The following is a 20,931-nucleotide window of genomic DNA, read 5'->3' as shown; positions in this document are numbered from 1 at the left end:
ATCTTCCACTCTTACTGGCCCATTATGTCCCTCTCTCTCTCTTCTCCTCATGGTATTCTGTGTTGTTAAGGCTGGCTATGGGCTTTCTCTAATTTGTATAAAAAAATCAAGAATCCTCATTACACTCAAAGGAGAAATATCTCTTTACAAGTCCTACCAAGGCACCTAGGTCTGTTCTAGAGCTAGGTTAGTGCCCCTTCAAGGTAGAAGATTTTAAAGACTTGAGAAAATTTAGAAAATACTTATTGCTAAATTCCAGAATCCCTGTCTCCACAAGCGGGGGTTGTCTCTCTCTAGCCATTCCCGCAAGGGTTTTCTTTTTCTTTTTTCTTAGACCAACGCTGTCCCTGGACTCAGAGGAGTCAGGATAAGGCTTTATTTAAGATGTTTCTGTTTCTAGCCTTATCTAGGTAACTAGCCAATTGTCTTGTTTGACTCCATGTGAGGGGATCCTAATCCATGCGGCGCATCAGGGGAGGGATAAAGGGAGCAGTGAGCATTTTCTGAGGGACCATTTCCTTTGGGGTACCACGCTGGGCAGTAGGGTATATCATCTGAGGCTTAGCCCCTGATGTTGCTACTATTATTATCTTCATTTTATGAACAAGGAAATGAAGGTTCAGTAAGGGAAAGTATTTATCAAATGTTACTCAAGAAACAGATCAGTGTTACTTCTATAAGCCTACCAGACCTTGCTAATTACAGGAGAACATCCTCTGCCCCCACCCCACCTTGCCCCCAACACACTTTTTTGAAATTTAAGAAAAAGTAAAGGAGATGATGATATGGCAACTACCTAGTATCTATTACAAAGAATTGGTCAATGCTGACATTTTGTCTCATTTGTGGTAAATATTTAAAATAAAATGTTAAATAACTTGAACCCTCACTTTCAACATCATTTACTATCCCCTCTCCACTCCCGCCTCCCAAAATAAATCTCTACTATAAGTTTAGTGTTTTTCCTTTCAGCCCATTTTTCATACAGTTCAAAGACCTTTCTGGGGGTAGAAAGTTTCATTCTCCCTACTGCTTCCTTACAGGGATTTTGGGAATCCCATACCTTAGAAAATGTCAGTGACCTCTGCCTGCCCTTTGTGCTTTGGCCCCCCATGGTTTGTGACGTTGCTGCACAGGGCAAGTTCAGACAGAGTGATGTTCTTGGTAGAGCTGAAGTGGTCCACCACTGCTACAGCAGACACGACTCTTTGTTCTCAACTCATGCTGTGAATTGTTCAGTTCCATTTTGTTTCTGGAGCTGCAGGACAACTTGATATGACTCTATCTAGTGTTCCAACCAAGCCAGAAAAAGAAATGAGGCGTCACCTCAATAAAGCAAATAGACTTTAAAACAGGGAAGAAAAGATGTTATTACCAGAAGAACTTAAAACCAAAGCTTGAGGGGTTTTTTTCTTCTTTTTTTTAATCACCATTGCACTGCAGGAGTTACTGTTGGTGTCCCTATATCTCCCTACACTTACATCTTCGGTGCACAGCTACCAGGACCTGCATACCTCTGGGACCACTCTGCCCAGTCTGGGAGGCTGAAGTAACGGGGAACCCGTGTGCCCTAGGAGCAGTCCTCAACAAATGACTGCTAGGAATTGATGTATAGATATCTGAGCTCCTTCTCTCAGGTAGGATAACAAAAAGGCATGTGTCCAACACTCCCAGAGTTTTCCAGTGGAATTCAGCTCCATCTATGAGAATGCTGGCTGGCCGGGTTACGCACACTTCACCAGATGCTTTCCTCTGGGTCTCAAACCCTACGCCCCTACCAGTATTTCCTTCACTTTCCAAGTAACCATTGAAACCACTGGCTTTGGAATCTTTGTCTCAGGGTCTCCCAAACTCAGAAAACTCTTCTGTGGTAGATTGCAAAATGGCCATAAACTCCACCTTCCTCTACATCTTTACTATGTGATGTTACAGCTTCTCCTATCCAGCAGTGGACTGGTCTTGGGTCTTGCTTTGGCCAATAGAATGTGGTGGAAGTGATGGCATGCCAGTTCCAAGCCTAGGCTTCAAGAAAATATACAGTACTACTTTTTCTCAAATATTCATGAGCATTAATAAATGGTTGTTCTAAGTATTGGGTGATTCGTCAGATAACAGAAACTAACTGATCTAAGTCCTTATATGAGACCACCTCTTGCATGTATTTCCTTGAATGAGAGTATTGTTTACCTTAAGGAAAAGCATCTTCTCTGGCACAGAGAGTAAATGACCTTCTCAGGGTTGCCCCGCAGAATGTGAGTGCCAGTAGCCGTCAGTATCCTGGTTTATTACTTTGTTCCAGGGCCTCTGTGCTGAATCACCTTGTCTGGGTTTGCCTGCTAGCTGCTGTGTTTTCTCTCCACCATGGCTGCCAGCCTGGCTGCTGGTTTTTTCCAAAGCCCTCTTTTCACAGAGCTGTGAGGTAGGAGGGCCCTGAGTTTTTATGGATTTTGCCAATGACATATGTGTCTGATAGGGATTCAAGTGCTTACAAAACTGGCCTGAAATGCAGAGCTCACCATAAACACTGTAATTGCTAGACGCTGGAAAATTTATGGAGCTTCAGAGCCAGCAGGATGCAGAGGAACAACATTGAATAGAGTAAGTCTGGCTGCTTCATCCTGGCTTTGCCTTTGGTCTATGAAGTTATTTTCAGCTCTAAGATGCCAGGATGAAAAAAAAAAAAAAGATGCCAGGATGCCAGGATTTGAGGACTAAGTAGGGCCTCATGAAAATGCAAAGCCAAAAGGCATGGGGTTAATTGTCTAACTGAAGGAAGTTCTTATAGGCTAGAATGGTGGTTCTCTATAGGGTCCCTATACCAGCATCACCAGGGAACTTGTTAAAAAAGAAAATTCTTGGGCCCCATCCCAGACTCTCTGAATCAGAATTTCTTGGGATGGGGCCCCAGTAATCTGTTTTACCAACCCTCCAGGTGATTTGAATGCAGACGCAAGTTTGAGAATTATTGATCTAGGGGCATGTTATTCCAAATGTAGCTCACAGTGTTGGCATTGCCTGGGAGCTGGTTAGAGAAGCGGAAGCTCAGCACCATCTCCTCAGCCTTCCTGAATCAGAATCTGCATTCAACAAGACCCCCAGGTGATCTGAGTGCACATCAAAGCTGAGAAGAGCTGGGTATACATTTCTAATCTCAAACCTTGAAGTTTGTGATTCACTCGGTCTGGGGTGGGGGTCACTAATTTGCATTTCTAAGAAACTCCCAGGTATCGTTGATGCTGCAGTTTTGGGGACCACACTTTGAGCAGCAAGACTCTAGTTTTCAGGCCAGGCTTAGAATCTGGTCATGGGAGGGTTTCAAGCCAATCCAAATTTGAGCCACTCTGGACAGACCTGCAGGCTGCACACTGCTCAACTCCAGAAGGCACCATTCACATAGACTCTGAGGCAAGGACCTGAAACCCAAAGCTAAGTAAGATAAGAGGCAAGAGTTGGGTAAAGAGTGGGCCTTAAAGAGAGTCAGAACCGGGTTTGAATCTTAACCTTGCCTCTTACATAGTTATGTGATCTTGGGAAAACCATTTAACTCTGTGTCTCAATGTCCTCGTCTGTAAAATGGAGATGGTCATACCTGCCCCACTAGATGAGATACTTAATGGTCAGTACACAGAACAAGCCCAGCAAATATTCGTCTTTTCCTTTCAGCCAAGGGAATAGAAGTGGCAGCAGATGTGCTGTCTCCTCCTCCAGTCTCATCCTGGCCAGTGGCTTATTTGTCTGCTTCGGGCTGAAGGCCAGGTAAGTGTGATGGGCTTTTCTTTAGCGCTCCTAGGGGTCAGATGAAGGTGATACAAGAATAACGCAGGCTATTTATATTAGGAACACTTCCCATGGGTTTGTAAAAATCGATTCATAAAAATGACCAATGTAGCCAATTTCAAACCACACCTACCTACCAAAGTCAAAAAAGACAGCAGCATCCCTGGTCCTGCCAAGGCTCACTGTGATGCCCCTGGAGCCTGGAATCACGCAGAGGCTTTGCGAGGGCACCTTGGTGTGTCGGGCAGGGAAATCTGCCCTCCTCAACTTAAAGGATACAGTTAAGCCATTCCTGTGTTTCTTTCTTTCTTTTCTTTTCTTTTTTTTTTTTGAGAAAAAGACACTCAGTGATGCTCTGAAACAAACATAAAGACGAAATAAAGTATATATTGGGGGCAAGGGGAAAGCCATTTGGGGTACAGAGCAGGCAGCAAGATGCTATCAAAGTTTTAAAACACAAACCAACCAGGGCAATGTTAAGAGGCCAGGTGAACCTTGACGGTGTCAGAAACTAGACATCCCTAAATTTTCTTTTTTGCACTTAGGAGAAGCAGAAGAAAGGATATGTGTTTTTTCTTCCTTTCTTTTTAAATTCAGGGCTGGTCGTATTTTTAGGAGGAGGTGGAACGGCTGCCGACTTTAGGCAGGATTACAGCCTGAGACAGCCACTAGAGGGCGTCAGAGATCCAGAAAAACTCCTGTTTCTGAGAGAAGCCCCAGGGAGGGAGCTGAAAGGTCTGTTCTGGGTGGGGTGTTTGGGCATAAGCTGATTCCTGAGAACCTTCTCAGCAGGTGTTCACCTTCCCACGAGAAGGCAGTAGCCAGCTCTGTAGGGAAGTTAGATAATTAATTGACCAATTTATTCACTGTAAATGATTTCTGCATGCAAGTCTCTGTCTGTCCTTGGTGTGAAAGTACAGATGAGGGTATGAGAGTCTGTAACTGAAAAGAAGCCTAGTTGTAGGGCTCAGGGGTGGTATCAGGAACAAGCTTGGAAGCTGTGGACCGTCGTACCCCATTACTTCCATGTGCTGCCCCAGTAAACATAAAATCAAAATACAAACAGCATGTTTGTAGGCAAATAGAGTTTTGAACGAAGTTCCAGATTGCCACCTGTTAATGTGTCCCGTATAGAAAATTCTAGCGCTGTCCTGATTGGGAATTTACAGTGTGCGCTGAAGCAGGGGTAAAGCTGATTCCTCTACTGTTGCTCAAAAGGCCCTTTAAGTGTTCACTAAGACAAAACACCGTAGAACTTAGAAACTCACCTTTCCTGGAGAGATCTAGAACACAGGAGGGGCTATCTCAGTAGGGGGACATGGTAGAAAATGGCCTAAAAAGGTATGATCTAGCCAGAGGAACTGCTGGTCATGGGAAGCAATGGGGCAGAATGGGCACCACTTGGTCCACCAGCCTCTGCTAGGGAAGAGATCCCTCAGCCCCGCCCTTATGCCTCTGCAGCCCCCTCCAGCAATGAAGACCCTTTGTCAGCATGACATATACTTCCTGCCCTCGCTCCCACCCCACCACGGCTGGCAGCAACTTTTTTTTTTTTTTTTTTCCGGTACGCGGGCCTCTCACTGTTGTGGCCTCTCCCGTTGCGGAGCACAGGCTCCGGACGCGCAGGCTCAGCGGCCATGGCTCATGGGCCCAGCCGCTCCGCGGCATGTGGGACCTTCCCGGACCGGGGCACGAACCCGTGTCCCCTGCATCGGCAGGCGGACTCTCAACCACTGAGCCACCAGGGAAGCCCCTGGCAGCAACTTTTGTGAGTTGGGAAGGTTACAGATCAGGAAGAGGTGTTCCTTAGAGCAGGAGTGGGGTCTCCCACTCCATGGGTGTGCTCCAGGAGGGCTGAGTCCCAGATGACTTGCAAATATGGTCTCCTTCCTGTGGAGAGCTTCTGGGAAAGGAAAGAAATTGGCTGGGCTTCAGTATATTTCCTCGGTTGTAAGAGAAAGATGGATAAAATAAATGAGATGAGACCAATTCTATCAAGTAATATAATGATGCTTCCCTTTCTAATAGAAATTTCTTTTTCAGAAGCTAAAAATTCCGTGAACCTCTAAAATCCTAGTTTACCATGGATACAAGGAAGAAGGTCCTCCTTGTCAGACTCTCTCTTGCTGTCTGGATCACTGTGGCCAGCCCCTCTGGCTCCCCTCCTTCCCAGGGGTAAAGTCAGCGGCATCAATCCTCCTGTAGGTAATGCCTGCCTTTTGGCAGTCTTTGCTCCTTAGTTCCCATCACATCAAGTCCAAGAATCTTTACCCGGCTTCCAAGGACAGGCCATCTCTTCCACTTAATACCTATCTGATACTCTCATCTTGCTGGTCATCTCACCATTCAATAGAAGGATCCCTGACATGGAGCTCTCTGAGCATTTGTGTGTGCTGTTCCCCTTCCGTGGGAACCTTTCCTTGTTGCTGGCATAAAACCTGAACCCAAGCTACATTTCCTCCAAAGCGGCTTTCCTGTCTACTTCGCCTTATTGATTGCCTCTTCCTTTGAACTCTCACATGTTCCTATAGACACTGGGGGACTTGATCCAACAATGTTTTGTTTTGGTTTTTTTTCTCTCTGTTATTTTAGGAAACTTGATTGTAGGCTGACAATTAGATGGCTATGTCTTTGAGGACAGAGGTTTGAACGTAGCGTCCCAAGACCCCAACGTGATGACCCCATGCGCACATTAGAAATGCAATTAACATTTGCCCGGTTAACTCCTCTGCACCCTTCAGATCTTAGGTTCAACCTCACTTCCTAAGGGCAGCTTCCCCGTTGGATCTAAATCTCCTACTATAGTTTCCCGGAGAACTGGGACCTCATAGAATTCCCACAAAAAAACACTCCTGCACAGTGCTTCTGAAAGACAGAATCTTTAAATTTTGCTTTATTTTATTACTCAGTTCCTTCCATGAGGGCTGAGACAATGTCTGGTTTTGTTTAGTGCCTAGGGCAGTGCCCGGCACACAGCGGGGCCTCTATATTTTCTTAAAAGAATGAATGCATACTGGTGGGAGGGAGTGTGACATGGACATCTTGGGGAATGAGGAGGACAGAGCTGAGGATGCTAACCTCCTGGGAGCTGGTACCCTTGAGCTAAACAGAAGTTAACAGCAGAGACTCAGATGGGTCAAGTCAGCAAAATCATTTTGGAATCATTATTGGTAATGAGTGACATGTTTTCTCAAAGATTTTGTGAGGAACTTATAAAAGTGATGCATGTTCATCATGGAAAATACGTAAAGTTTAGACAATTATAAGGAACCCAAAAAAGTAACTCCAAGCCTACCAACCAAAGCCTTTTATAAAAATAATATTTTCTTCCAACACTGGTTTAGTGACTTTTTTTACATAGTGGAACAATTTGGAGGTGGGATCTACACAGAGCTCCCTGCCAGGACCAAGATCCAGGTACACACAGGTGTAACTTACTCATTAACCCACCCATGTTCGCTTCCTTCCCATCACCGCCATTTCCACAATCTCCCCCGTGTTTCCTGGAATCACTTCCCACATAAGCCATTTGCCCTGCTTCTGGGGAACCTAGTCCGAGACCGTACCACCCCACTTCTTAACTATGAGTTCAGGCACTGCCCAGATTAAAGTTTCCCTCTTCTTTTTAACTAAAGTGGACGCTAAAAAGTCTAAACGATCCAACATATATTTTAAGGCACAGGATAGAAATGCAAAACCATGCCAGGTTGCTGACTCTTTGTCATCAGAACTTCTGATAGGAACATTCCCAAGAGGGAATAAATTATACAGACTCTGGTCTCTTCGGAGGTGACTTTGGATTGTTCTTTATTTCTCCTCTCTTTTGTCCCCTCATTTCTTTCTTAATCTGCTTCCTCTATAGTAGAGGGTATTCTAAACCGAACTGTTTTTGCTGCCAATCCCTAATTAGGTTTCCAGATACACACACAAACCTGGATGTGATGCTAGGCTTGCTATAAAGCAAGTTCATACACATTTTATTTGATTCATAGTTACCACTAGTTCTAAAGGCCTGATGCATGCCGACCAGTGTCTACTAGGTTCTACAAGAGATTCGGCAGGGGCTACTAAGACACTATCCTTGTAGGGAAGATAAGACACATACACAGCTGGACTCATGCAGAGCCAAGTGTGATGTGTCAACTGAGGGGCACACATAGGCTGAAATAAACAAGCAAACAACCAACTTGAGGAATTCAGAGAAAGTAGTGAGTCATTCTGGATGGAATTCGAGAAAGCTTCATGGAACAGGCTAAGAACGATGGGTGGGTTGGATTTTAATGGATCAAATGGGTCAAGACAGAGAGAGAAGTAATCAAAGCTTCCCCTGTCTCAGTTCCTAGGGGACTCCTATCTGATGTCAAAAGCTAAGACTGCTGCTTCCCTTTCCTTACCCACAATGGTTACGAAACCTTTGGAGTTTCCTTCTATCTCAGCTCCTCCAATACCCAGTGAGGAAGCAGCATCATCTTTCTGATGTAGGCAGACTGGGCCAGACCCGAGTCCAACCAGAAAATAGGCATATCATCGGGGAATGCATTTCACTTTAGATATCAGAACCCCATCTAACAGGGGTCTAAACAAAAGGGACACTGATTGTATCTCACGTTAAAAGAAAACCAGAGATAGGCATTGGTTGCTGCTGGTTCAGCTATTCAGCAATCTCACCAAGCACCCAGGATTTTTTCATCTTCTTCCTGCCTTCCTCAAGCTGTTGGTTTTTCAACCTCATGCTGCTCACCTCCTGGTTGCAAGTTGGCTGCTATGGACTCAGGCATCGCGACTGCCTCCGAGGCAGGAAGGAGGGAGGAGGGCGGTACCGGAAGTCTCTCTTGTGTTCAAACAGCAAAAGTTTTCTTAGGAGTCCCCTGCCAATCTCTACTTCTATGTCGTTGACTAGAACTGGCTCAGATGGCCCAGTGGTAAAACATTCTGGAAACTTGGGCATTTCACTTTTTAGATGCTGTAATTACAGAAAGCAAGGAAGGAGGGATAAGGAATGGCTGCAATGATGATGCTACAAATTCTGCCACCCCTGCGGAAAACTTCACCTGCTGTGGCCAAGACTCTCAGAGCCTTCCTTGCTCCCTCTTGGCTGGTAGCTCGTTTACCAGTCAACTATAACTGAGCCATACTATGTAACAAAGCAACCCAAATCTCAATGGCTAATAATAAACATGCATTGTCATGCTCACAGGTTCGCTGATTTGCCAGGGTGGCTCTGTTCCATACATGTTTCACTCTTCTGGAGCCAGAGGAATGATGTGGCAGAACTCTGCACAAGAGAAGCAAGCAGAAAGTGTGCTGCCTCTTTGTGTGTAGGCTCAGAACTGACTCACTGCCATTTCTGTCCATGTTCCACTGGCCAAAGTAAGCCCACGTGGGACCAAAGCAAGATTTCTAGTGGAAGGAACTGCAAAGCTATTTAGGGAAGGGTATGGGTACAGTGAGGGGTGAGGAATGAGGTGATCTAATAATGTTATCTGTGTGACAGTGGTGGGGGGCCAGGATGTGAATGTGTGTCCTTGCAGGTGGCAAATGTGCTTGGAACAGGCAAGGGTCTACTGAAGGCAGTGCCTAGGCAGTGAAGTGGCCTCAGGGTGGTCATGTTAGACCAGGTGTGAGGGAAGGGATGGATACAGGGGACTAGTCCTTTAGGGAAGGCAAAGCAGGTTGTACCTTGAATCACCTTTCGCGGGTGGCTTTTACTGATTGAACGTGTCCAGCAAAAAAGGATTTTGAGGCTCACCTCCTCATCAGATATCAACTCGGCATTTTCAGGAGTCTCGGTCTTAGGCAATTCGTAACCTCAATCTCCCTCCATGTCTGGGTGTTTTCATCCCCCAAGTAGGAACTGAGTCCTGCTTTCCCCAGCAGAGGCAACTGGAGATGGTCCCTTGATTTCTCAAGGAGTATTTTCCCAGATAAACCCCATTTACTATAATTCCTATAACTTGATTAAACCAAGTATTGGGACAATAAGAATAGAATAGAGATGGAGACAATTCCTCATGATGATCAAATTACCCAGATTGTTCCTTGGTGCCATTACATTAACCAGAGTCAGAGTGTCTTTGACAGGAGGAATGCACTGGTTTAAATTTAATTAAACTCTGACATGTGCTCCTAAGAGAGAAATCACAATACAGGCAAACTGTATTTAAGGACATAGGTATGCCTTTGAAAAAAAAAGTATATACATCCTTAACTCTGACAATAGGATTCATTCATTGATCCAATAAACATTTTCAGTTGTCTCTCCTTTCTCTGAAACCTACTTTGACAGAAAGAGCCATATATGAACTCATTTGAGAAGGCAATGGATCTTCTAAGAGAAGTATATAATATCACATTTTTGCATGTTTATTTAGTGGAATTTTTTAGAACTTGTCATCTGCCAGACTCTATTCATAAATTGTCTATCTTATATTTCACACATATTAGCTTATTTAATTTTTATTATAAATGTGATAGGTAGGTCCTATTATTGTCCCCATTTTACAGATGGAAACTCTGAAGCACACTGAGGTTAAACAACTTCCTCAAGGTTAAGTAACTTGAAAAAGGTGTGGACTCCCAAAAGACTAATGGAAAAAGGAGATGGAACACCTGACAGATGATACAATATTTCTAATGAAGCCACATAAAATCTGAATAACCATAATCATTTTGGGGGGAACCAACTAGCCTCCTCATTGCCAAGCGTTTTGATTTGACATACAAAAGATTTTTCCTGCCCAGCACGCTTCTCTCTCTCCCTAGTGACAGCAACCTGATTTTCCCTGGGAACCACGCTCCCTCATTGAGTCCATGTGGTTTGAGTGGGCAGATCCAACGCTCCATCTCCAAGTTTGGAAAGTCAATCAGGCCTGGGGATTATTTAAGAAATGATCAAGTGACCCAAGCAGAGGACAATGACCATCAGCCCTAGGACTTATGCTGGGTCTTTTAGGAAAGAAGCATCCTCTCTGGTAGGGATGTGAAGAACAGGACATGAGGTTGGGATAGCTGGCAGCCATCTTGCCACTGTTGGAGAAACTCTGAGATTGAAAGTAGTACAGTGGGCACTGATGTTGAGAGACTGAGATACATCAATTCCAAAGGATATTATTTGAGCCCCTGGGTTCAGCCATGCCTGAGCTTCTCATTACAGAGCCTGCAGACTTTTTAGTTCCTTAAGCCCACAGAGAACCTTCATTGTCAAAGCCAGTTTGAATCAAGTATCTGTCATTTGTGACAAAGAGCCCTGTCTGAAAGTGAACAAGGTCACTTTCCAAGCCCATTCTTCTGCTCTGGGGGCCTCCATTCTTTCTGTCCAGAAGACCCTGGAGAGTTAGGCTGCTTTTCTTTCTTTGATGGCCTACAAACATCCTCTCACTCTTACATGAAGCTTCCCTTCTTCTCTAGCCATTGCTTCCTTATTGACACCAGTAACAAGAACACAGGTACTTTTTACTTAAAGGCTTCAGATTAATCCTTATGAAGAAAAAACAGGTCACCTCTAAAAGTAGCATGAAAGAGTTATAAAGGTGAAAAAAACCTCAGGCTTTGACAAGTCCTTGTCTCTGATGGAGTGTTTTGCTGTTCAGTATAGTAGCTGTGAGCCGCATGTATCTGCGGAGCACAGAAACTGCAGCCATGATGAGTGAGAAACTGAATTTTTAATTTTATTTAATTTTAATCTAAAATTAAAAACTTATACTTGATTCAGTTACTGAAGAACTTTTTTTTAATGTATGCTTGGAACCACCAGAGTACATGAATTTTTCTTAGCAACTGTATGTTTTATAAAATCTGAATACAAATCAAGTATTTCCAATAAAAATTTAGTATCTGAATTGAGACATGGAGAAAGTGTAAAACACATGTAAGATTTCAAAGATTAGGTTTGAAAAAGACAAAATTATTTTATTTTTATATTGATTACATGTTGAAATGATAATATTTTTGATATACTGAGTTTAAAATAGTCTTAATATTAATTTCACCAGTTTTTGTTTTTCTTCAAAATCCACTCTTCTAGCTACTTTCAGATATGCAATACAGCATTATTGACTATAGTCACCATGCTGTACATTATATCCCCATGACTTATTTCATAATTAGAAATTTGTACCTTTTTAGACCCCCTTCACTTACTTCGCCCACCACCTTTTATTTTTTTGAACATGGCTCATGTTCTATTTCTATTGGATGGTGCTGGTCTATAGTTTCTGTCTAAATAGTGATTTGAAGACCCAACTTGTACTCTGTAGGGTGGAGCTTATCAAACCTCTGAACCTGAGAGCTTTCAGGATGTGAGCTTTTACGCTGAAAAAACATTGAAGAAATGTGTCAACAACCCCTCTGATGTTAGTTTTCCTTATAAAAGTCTGGAACAATCTAATTAAGCAGTTTTGGTTAGTATTCATGTTATTATTTGATCAGTGAACAATCCTTTGGTTTGTTTTCTTGGTCTATGTGATGCTCTTCTAGTTGAAGGGTAAAAAACATGAATTTCTGAAAATCTTACTTTGAAAAGAAAAAGGGATTTCCCCGGCAGTCCAGTGGAACTCCGCGCTTCCACTGTAGGGGGCGTGGGTTCTATCCTTAGTCGGGGAACTAAAATCCCACATGCTGTGTGGCAAGGCCAAAAGTAATAATAATCAAAAATAATATGACTACCTAGAGGGGTGGGATAGGGAGGGTGGGAGGGAGGGAGACGCAAGAGGGAAGAGATATGGGAACATATGTATATGTATAACTGATTCACTTTGTTATAAAGCAGAAACACACACCATTGTAAAGCAACTATACTCCAATAAAGATGTAAAAAAAATAATAATCAATCAATCAATAAAATAAAAAGGGAAATATCCTATTTAATGCAAAATAGGAGATATTGTAGATTGTTTCCAGAAATCTTTTCATATTGCATATTTTTGTTGCTGTCTTGTCAATGTTTTCATTTATATATGTCTGATATTTTTATTGAAATAATCTGCCCACCCTGGGAAGCTTCATTTTTGCTTCATTTCTCCCACTTTCCAGAAATCATGACTCTAGAGTCCTTCTTCCCGCTCAGAAGCTGGAAGATACAGTTACAGCAGAAAGTAAAGAGGGCTCAAGTCTCAAGGGACCTGCCAACTGGGGGGCTCTGGTCCCACTGGGCCCCCTTCCCCATGGTAGGGACTTCTTCAGAATTTCCTTTTAAGCATTCAAAGGTCCTCTGGCACAAACAGGTAACAAAACAAAAATATATGACCCTCATTCTGGAAAGCTGAAAATTGTAGGGTTTTTAAAGGACTTCATTGTAAGTCTAGCATACACCCTGCAAAGCATTTGCCAGCTTGCTTTCAGCTCCATTCTCCACACTCCCCTGTCCTCTTCTGCACTGCAGAGGGCTCATCCTGCAAACTACATTTCTCGGACTTCCCAGCCAATTGGCTTCTGGCTGGATTTGGCCTGTGGGAAATGTGGCCAGGAGACAGGAGATAGAAAGCAAAGGGAAAACAGGGAGAAGCCAGGGAGTTATCAGCTAGACCTCTCTTTCTTTCTTAAGATGCATCATCTTTGGTAGTGACTTTGTGTCCTGTTTTCCAGCTTTTGTCAAATAGCCCTTAATTCTATGACATTATATGGAAAAAGTTAAAGTGCACACTAATGATTATACATTTATATATAATATTTTTAATAGATTATAAAAATATATGTTAAAATATGATTAGGATTGGTGGAGTGTGTCAGGGAATGCAATTGGCGTTATGGCTAAAGGGGACCTGAGGTTCAACTGTAATGAATATTGTACTTTTTTACAAAACAGAACGAAAGGCCACAAACACAAAGAGTTAATAGCTATTAATCCTGGATGGTGGAAAAGGAAAGAAAAAAGAAAAGTCACACTTCGTTATTTTGGGGGAGAAGAAATTACTTTACCATAATATATTTTTTTCTTTTCTTACTTAAGTTTTTCCAGGAATTATTTAAGTATAACTGTATTAGTTTTTTATTGCTGCTGCAACAAATTACCACAAACTTAGTGGCTTATAACAGCACACATTTATCATCTTATAGTTTTGGACATCAGAAGTCTGATACAGGACTCACTGGGCCAAAATCAAGGTGTCAGCAGGGCAGTGATCATTTCTGGAGGCTCTAAGAGAGAATCTATTTCTTGTCTTTTCCAGCTTCTAGAACCAGCCACATTCCTTGGCTTGTGACCTCTTCCTCCATTTTCAAAGATAGCAAGATTACATGCCTTTGGCCATTCTTCTGTAGTCATATTTCCTTCCGAATACAACAGAGAAAGATTCTGTGATTTTAAGGACCCTTGTAATTAGGTTGAGCCTACCTAGCTAATCCAGAATAACTCTACATCTCAAGATCCTTCACTTCATCACATCTGCAAAGACCATTTTGCCATGTAAGGAAACATATTCACAGGTTCCAAGGATTAAGATGTGGACATTTTGGGGGAAGGGTCCATTATTCTAGCTACCATGATAATGTGCAGAGGGAAGACATCCTTCATTTGTAAACTAAAGGCTTTTAAAAGCCCCTCGTCCATCTAGCATGCCATCTTTCTGAGAAGACAAAGTTTTTATTCAGGTTCAAGTCCACAGCAGTGAGGGTGTTCACCTTCTGTTTATGCATAGCTGAGCAGGAAACTTGCTGTACATTCTTACAATAGAAGACAATGAGAAATTCACAAGTTCATTAAGATGGCTTTCATAAGGATAGCGGGCAGATCTCAAATTAAAATTATGACAGAGAGCTGTTCTGTAGATCCCCCTCAATGAAAAGACAAGCATCATTTGGTCTAATTGTTGCTTAGCTATAGCCAAACGTTGGGACTGTAATGACAAAAGAGTTCAATGAGATATTACATTTTGCTCTGGTTGCAGTGGTTCTGCTGAAAACAGGTTCTGGTTCTGCTGAACCAGGATTTTGCTGAACTGGTTAGTCGTCTAGAAACTGGGGCTTGGAACTAATTATTAGGAAGTGCTAATGTTCTCTGACCTATGATGAATAAGCCTTCCTTCCTGAGTAGATTAACTTCTCTTTAAGGAAAGAGCTAATGAAATTTAGAACCCCCCAAAGAGATCATAAGTAGACATTTGATTAAGCAAACAAGTTAAAGCAAGAACTTGGTAGATAATCATGAAAACGGTCCTTGCCAAGTTCTTTCGCATTTCATTGAGCAATTGCATTCCTCCAGCAAACAAAGGACTAGCATGTTAGATGTTCAAGAACTTGATGGTTATGCAATTGACCATCAGAAATGTTCAAGCTGCCCTTCCAGTTGATCGGGGTAACTGCTTTTTCCCATCATCCTTGAAGCATTTGTATGGCTTTTGTCCGCTTCATTTCTGGAAAACTATTTTAGCAGGTAGAAATTTTTCCAAAATTTAAGATGCAAGAGAGGGGACATTTTTCTGATTTTATAACTCAAGTCAAATGTAGTCCATCAAGGTTAGCAAAAAGTCTAAGAGTAGTTATTATTTTTCCTCGGTTCATCTCTGTTATGTATTAGTGGAAACCAGGAAAAATGGGGGTCTGGCTTCTGGGCTGCCAAGATATATATCACCCATCCCAAATTGGGCCAGTAAACTGTGGGCAGCTGTGTTGTCAGCACCTGCCTTCTCTAGACCTAGCTGGGTACCGTGAACTTCACAGCTGCCCCCAAGGATACAGTGCTTTGTGTTTTAAACTGATTCCCATGAAGCCTCTCCTTTTTGGGTATTTCCACTTTTGAGGTACAGCATGGAAATTGAGACTTCTATCCTCCCTGGGCTTGAGAAATCCAACCCTGCCCCTGGCCTGGCTTCTCGGCCTGTGAGGGGGAAGGCAAAGTCACTTTTTCCTTCAATCATGAGTATTTATTGAATCTTGTCTTAGTGTAGGTCCCCTCTCTTGTAGCAGACCCTTAGACAAGAATTCAAGTGTAAGTAGTTTACGTGGGAGGCGGTCCCAGGAAACACTAGCAGGGAGGTGTGGAGGTGACACAGGAAGGATAGGCAGCCTAATGGAGCAAGTTACCACCGTGGGCGACCAGAGCTCAAGCCCAGGGGGAAACTCTGGGAGCTGATGTACAAGACTCAGAGTTGACTTATGGAGGGAAAGGGATTTGGGTTATATATCCACCTGCCTCTAAGCATCACTGGTGGAAGGCTGCCAGCGGTTAACTGCCCAGACTGTCCAGTCTACTGAGTCTGAGTCCAGGGTGGCTTCCTGCTGTTTGGGAGGACACCGTCTGGTGAGAGATGAAGATACAGGCAGTTGGTAGTAGAGCGAGCTCACATTGCAGTGGTACCACCTGAGGGGCGGTAATTCAAAGGCTTGTTATTCCAGCTATGAGGAAGTCACTGAAGTAAGTGCCGTACAAAAGCTTAGTTACTTCAGTCAATACATGAGGCAGAGTATCTGTGTGTTGCTGACTGTATGCTTAGAATGATGCTGTAGGGGAAGCAATAGAAACAGGAAGTATGATGTCCCACTGATTTGAGGGGCTTACTGAATAGGGAAGATAACCTTGCTTCTACCATGCAACACGGGCAAATGGACAAAATATAAATGGTGCATTGGCATTAGGGGAGGATTGGAATTCTTGGGAAAGGCTTCATGGAGAAAGTAGAAAATAAAGGAAGGATAGTGTTTGTAGAAACAAAGCCAAAGCCTGTATCATCTGAGGACCAATGAGACAGATGGCATGGAGATGGAGTTAGCCTAGCATGTTGATACGTGGTGAACAAGCCTATGGGACCGAGGTTGATGGAACATATTCAAGTGAGTGGGTATCTCTATGCTTGACAGGGTAGGGCAGGGCCAACACTGAGACGTCTGAAGGCAAAACAAAAAAGTCTTGGCTTGTTATTGTCCTAAAGATGTCAGTCATTGCCTTGAGCCTACAATCCCTCTTGAAAAAGCCCACCCATGTCCACGGTACTGTTGAAGAAGTGGCTGTGTTGGGGCAGGTGACCCTGCTTCTGAGGCAACATCTGATTGTCATGGAGCAGACACCTGCCCCAGGTGGGCTAATCAGATTCTGGTGTTTTGAATTTTTCCCCTGGCATTTGGACCTAGGGCACTAAGAGACTAAATTATTTTGTTCTCTGTAGAGACAGGGCAAGGCTTCTGTTGCCTTAGTAAGCTGCAGCCATGTGCCAACACAGCACATTAGAGTAAAGCATCATAGAAAATATTAACTGCAGCAAAAAAGATGAGTACAAGTGCTAGGAGAATCAGAGAAGAGAGACTATGTGGCCCCAACACATTTAAGGTGACTTTCTAATTCCCCCAAGGCCACGGTGTACCTCTGGAATTTAAGTCTTTTGTAAACTTTCCATCTAAGTTAATGTGAATGGGTTTCTCCTCCTTGGAAATCGAGAACCGTTAACTAAAACAAGATGGTAACCACTAACTTGCATATTTCCAGTGCTTTGATTCTCTTTCCTCTGGGTTGAAGTCATTTGGTGATCCCCAGAAGAAAGCCTTGAGATGAGAATCATGTTCAAATGGTTTATTCAGGAAGGGCTTCAGGGAGACCTTGAAGGAATGGGGGAAACTTGATGGGGAAGGGAAAGAAGCCAAGCTGGTGGTGAATTCACATCCATCGATGGGGTCTGCAGAGGGCGCTGCAGCGGAAGTCCCGCCTCAGGGCTCCTCCTTCTTCCCTACTGAAACGAGCCCGGCTTCCCCTCTCCCTTTACTGCCCTGCACTGTCGCGGGCAGGCAGAGGTAGATTAGGCAAGATCATGGCCCTCCACTCGTGTACAGTCCAGTTGAGGGAGACAAACTTGCAAACACGTATAGGCGACTAGAAAAATAGCTGCTGGTGGTGGAGAATAAGAAAATCTACATCCAAAGGAAGTTCTCTGCAAACAGTGAATGATTTAACATGGATGGGCCGTGCTCCCCCTCAAACATATTAGAATCACTCAGCAACATAAGCATGGTTGATTTCCTCCCAGGTACTATTTTTAAAAATCGCTTCCAGAAAACAGAAGTTCCTGGGAAATGACTGTTGAAGGAAAGTGGTTATAACCTGGCTGGAGCCCAGTTTATACTCCGCAGCCTTGACCCAAGAAAGAGAGTAGTAAATATCAAACCCAACGGCTTGGTAATATTCCATTGTACATATGCGCCACATCTCCTTTATCCATTCACCTGTTGATGGACACTTAGGTTGCTTCCATGTTCTGGCTATTTTAAATAGACCTGCAATGAACATTGTGGTATATGTATCTTTTTGAATTATGGTTTTCTCAGAGTATATGCCCAGTAGTGGGATTGCTGGGTCATATGGTAGTTCTATTTTTAGTTTTTTATATATATACTACCAAGACTAAAATAGATAGCTAGTGGGAAGCAGCTGCATAGCACAGGGAGGTCAGCTCGGTGCTTTGTGACCTCCTAGAGGGGTGGGATAGGGAGGGTGGGAGGGAGACGCAAGAGGGAGTGGATATGGGGATATAATATGTACATATAACTGATTCACTTTGTTATACAGCAGAAACAAACACAACATTGTAAAGCAATTATACTCCAATAAAGATGTTAAAAAAAAAAAAAGCAACTTGGTAAGATTGTTGTATGTTTTTCTTTTCCCCCTGAAGGTATGTTTACTCTTTCAGTGACTAGGAACTTAACTGTTTAAAGTATGTTTGGTCCCGGGGTCGAGCTGCCAGGAAAACAGTGGGCATTTGCTTGTGATAATGTTTTTTTTTTTTTTTTTCCCAGTATGGTCTCTATTTAGTGCAGGGTTGGTGAAAGTGTGGACCAGTATCCACAAGGCTTTCAGGAACCTTAAACTGATAAAGCACAAAGCTTTCTCTTTATTATGAGCAAATGATGTACCATATGATATCATTTCATATTTTATACATATAAGCAAGTGCTACATACTAGTAAGTGACTATATGAGGAATTAACTATTACTAAAATTTAGTATTCATACTTTTTTTTTTTCTTTTGGCTGTTCCTCGCGGCATGCAGTATCTTAGTTCCCTGACCAGGGATTGAACCCGTACCCCCTGCATTGGGATTGCAGAGTCTTAACCACTGGACCACCAGGGAAGTCCCTCATATGTTTTAAATAGCACGATATTGGAGTTTAATAAGAACAGTTAAGTCAGGGTTCCAATGGAAGTTGGCTTCCATCGAATTTTTCACAGCACTGGAAAATGTGCACTGCTGCTGTGCACAGGCGGGGAGTACAAACTCCCACAAGGCTTGGTGGAAACACTGATCAGTGCACCATAGTTGGTGAATTTTCTTATGTGGAAAAATGCTGTTTTAGTATGGGTTTCCCCAGTAGACTCTGAGATAAGGATGTGAATGCAAGTAGTTTATCTGGGGGACGATCCCAGGAACCACTGGAAGGCAAGTGGAGAAGGAGACAAGGAAGGAAAGAAAACCAATCAAAGGGTGTGCAAATGAGCAGAATTCCTGATGTGGGCAGCTGGGACTCAGGCCTCTGGGGACTCTCGGGAGACTTTGCATAACATGCCTCAGTGTTGCCCCACCTGAGAGGTGAGGTTTGGGGAATTTATCCGACATTTTCCATTGGATGACTGTAGAGGGCTGCTTCTGGAGGCATTGATTCACAGATACCTCCAGCCTGCATGCTGGATCATGCACCTGCAACCAGAGAAAGCCCTCCAGGAGAGTGGCAAGAGGTTTATAAGAGGCTGTCAGTGAGGAGAAGAGTTGGAAGAGAGGACCAGCAAGAACTGGGCAGGACACAGATGCTCTGACAGCGTCTACCTGGGATGCAAATGTCCATGAACAGTATTGGGGGCCCATCGGTGTCTAACCACTTGACTTTAGAACACACGTGTGTTGCATTCAATGCACTATATAAGCCCCAATTGCTAAGTCGTCAGGGAGAAACTTATGTTAAGAATGCAATCTTAAATTTGAATCCCAGAGGATAGGAAGAAGCCAGCCATATGAAGAGGGGAGAGTGGTCCTGAAGTCTTCTGCATCAGTTTTCCCATTTAAATTCTGAGTCTAAACAAGGAAATTTAAATCCTTGATTGCTTGAAGAGTGATTCTTAGCAATCACATTCTCATTCAGAATAAAATTATTTTTAGCCCTCCTGCAGGATAAACTTTCAGATTTTCTATTTGCTACCATTTCAACATCAGGTTTCTCTCCTCTAGTCAATTTCTCTTTGTCCACCCATTAGTCCACTGTCCTAATCCCACTCTTTTTGCCGCATCTACTGCAAGAATGAAGACCATTCTCAGAATCAGACTGTTGACATTCCAGAAAATGTTGACATCACTCTGAAGGGATGCACAATTATTGAGAAGGGCCCAGAGGCACCCTGTGGAGGGACTTCAATCATATTAATGTAGAACTCAGTCTCCTTGGAAAGAAAAAAATGAGGCTCCGGGTTGACAAAGGATAGGGAAATAGAAAGGAACTGGCAATGGTGCACACTATCGTGTACAGAACATGGTCAAGGGTGTCACACTGGGCTTCCATTTACAAGATGAAGTCTCTGTATGCTCACATCCCCATCAACGTCATTATTTAGGAGAATGGTTCTCTTGTTGAAGTCTGAAATTTGGGGGATGTGAAAAATACATCCACAGGGTTCAAATGAGGCCAGGCATTGCTTGTTTAGTATCTCAAGCCTAGAAAGATGAGTTCATTTTTGAAGGAAATGACATTGAACTTGTATCAAATTCAGCTGCTTTGATTCAGCAAGCCACAATACTTAAAAACAAGGATATCAGAAAACTTTCGGATGCTATCTCTGTTTCTGAAAAAGGAACAGTTCAGCAGGCTGATGAATAAGATCTACATTGTCCAGCTACAGAAGCAGCAAGATGCCAGATGATACTTCGGACTCATCTGTGACATTTTAAAGATGCAATAAAAGCTCTTGATTGGGGGAAAAATCCTAATCCTATTTTCACCAGCTGCTGCTTTGAGAGTTCCCATCTTCCATCCTAGATTTTTCTAATCTAGTTCCTTAGAAAAAAAGACATCTCATTGGAGAAACAGAAATTTTCAGCCCCTTCTAAAGACAGTGGGGATGACAATCCGGATACCTGGGGCTGGACTTCTCAAATTTTTTGAGTTACCAACTTCCCCACTTTGTCCTGCCTCTCAGCTGAAAGGTAATTCCATATCTCTCAGACACTAGTCCTGAAGTTTGTCTT

General features: G+C 43.1%; 2 pseudogenes; one reads left to right on the top strand and one right to left on the bottom strand.

The window, feature by feature from the left end:
- The window catches only part of LOC132437639 (thioredoxin-like protein 1 pseudogene), a 43,177-nt pseudogene extending 34,622 nt beyond the window's left edge, over positions 1–8,555 (bottom strand).
- A 10,342-nt stretch (positions 8,556–18,897) lies between these two features.
- LOC132437638 (large ribosomal subunit protein uL6 pseudogene) lies at positions 18,898–20,563 on the top strand (annotated as a pseudogene).
- Positions 20,564–20,931: the final 368 nt, after the last annotated feature.

Source organism: Delphinus delphis, chromosome 15 (genome assembly GCF_949987515.2).
Source record: "Delphinus delphis chromosome 15, mDelDel1.2, whole genome shotgun sequence".
Lineage (NCBI taxonomy): Eukaryota > Metazoa > Chordata > Mammalia > Artiodactyla > Delphinidae > Delphinus > Delphinus delphis.
Note: the sequence above shows the minus strand (reverse complement) of the source record. Positions and strands in the feature narration are given on the sequence as shown.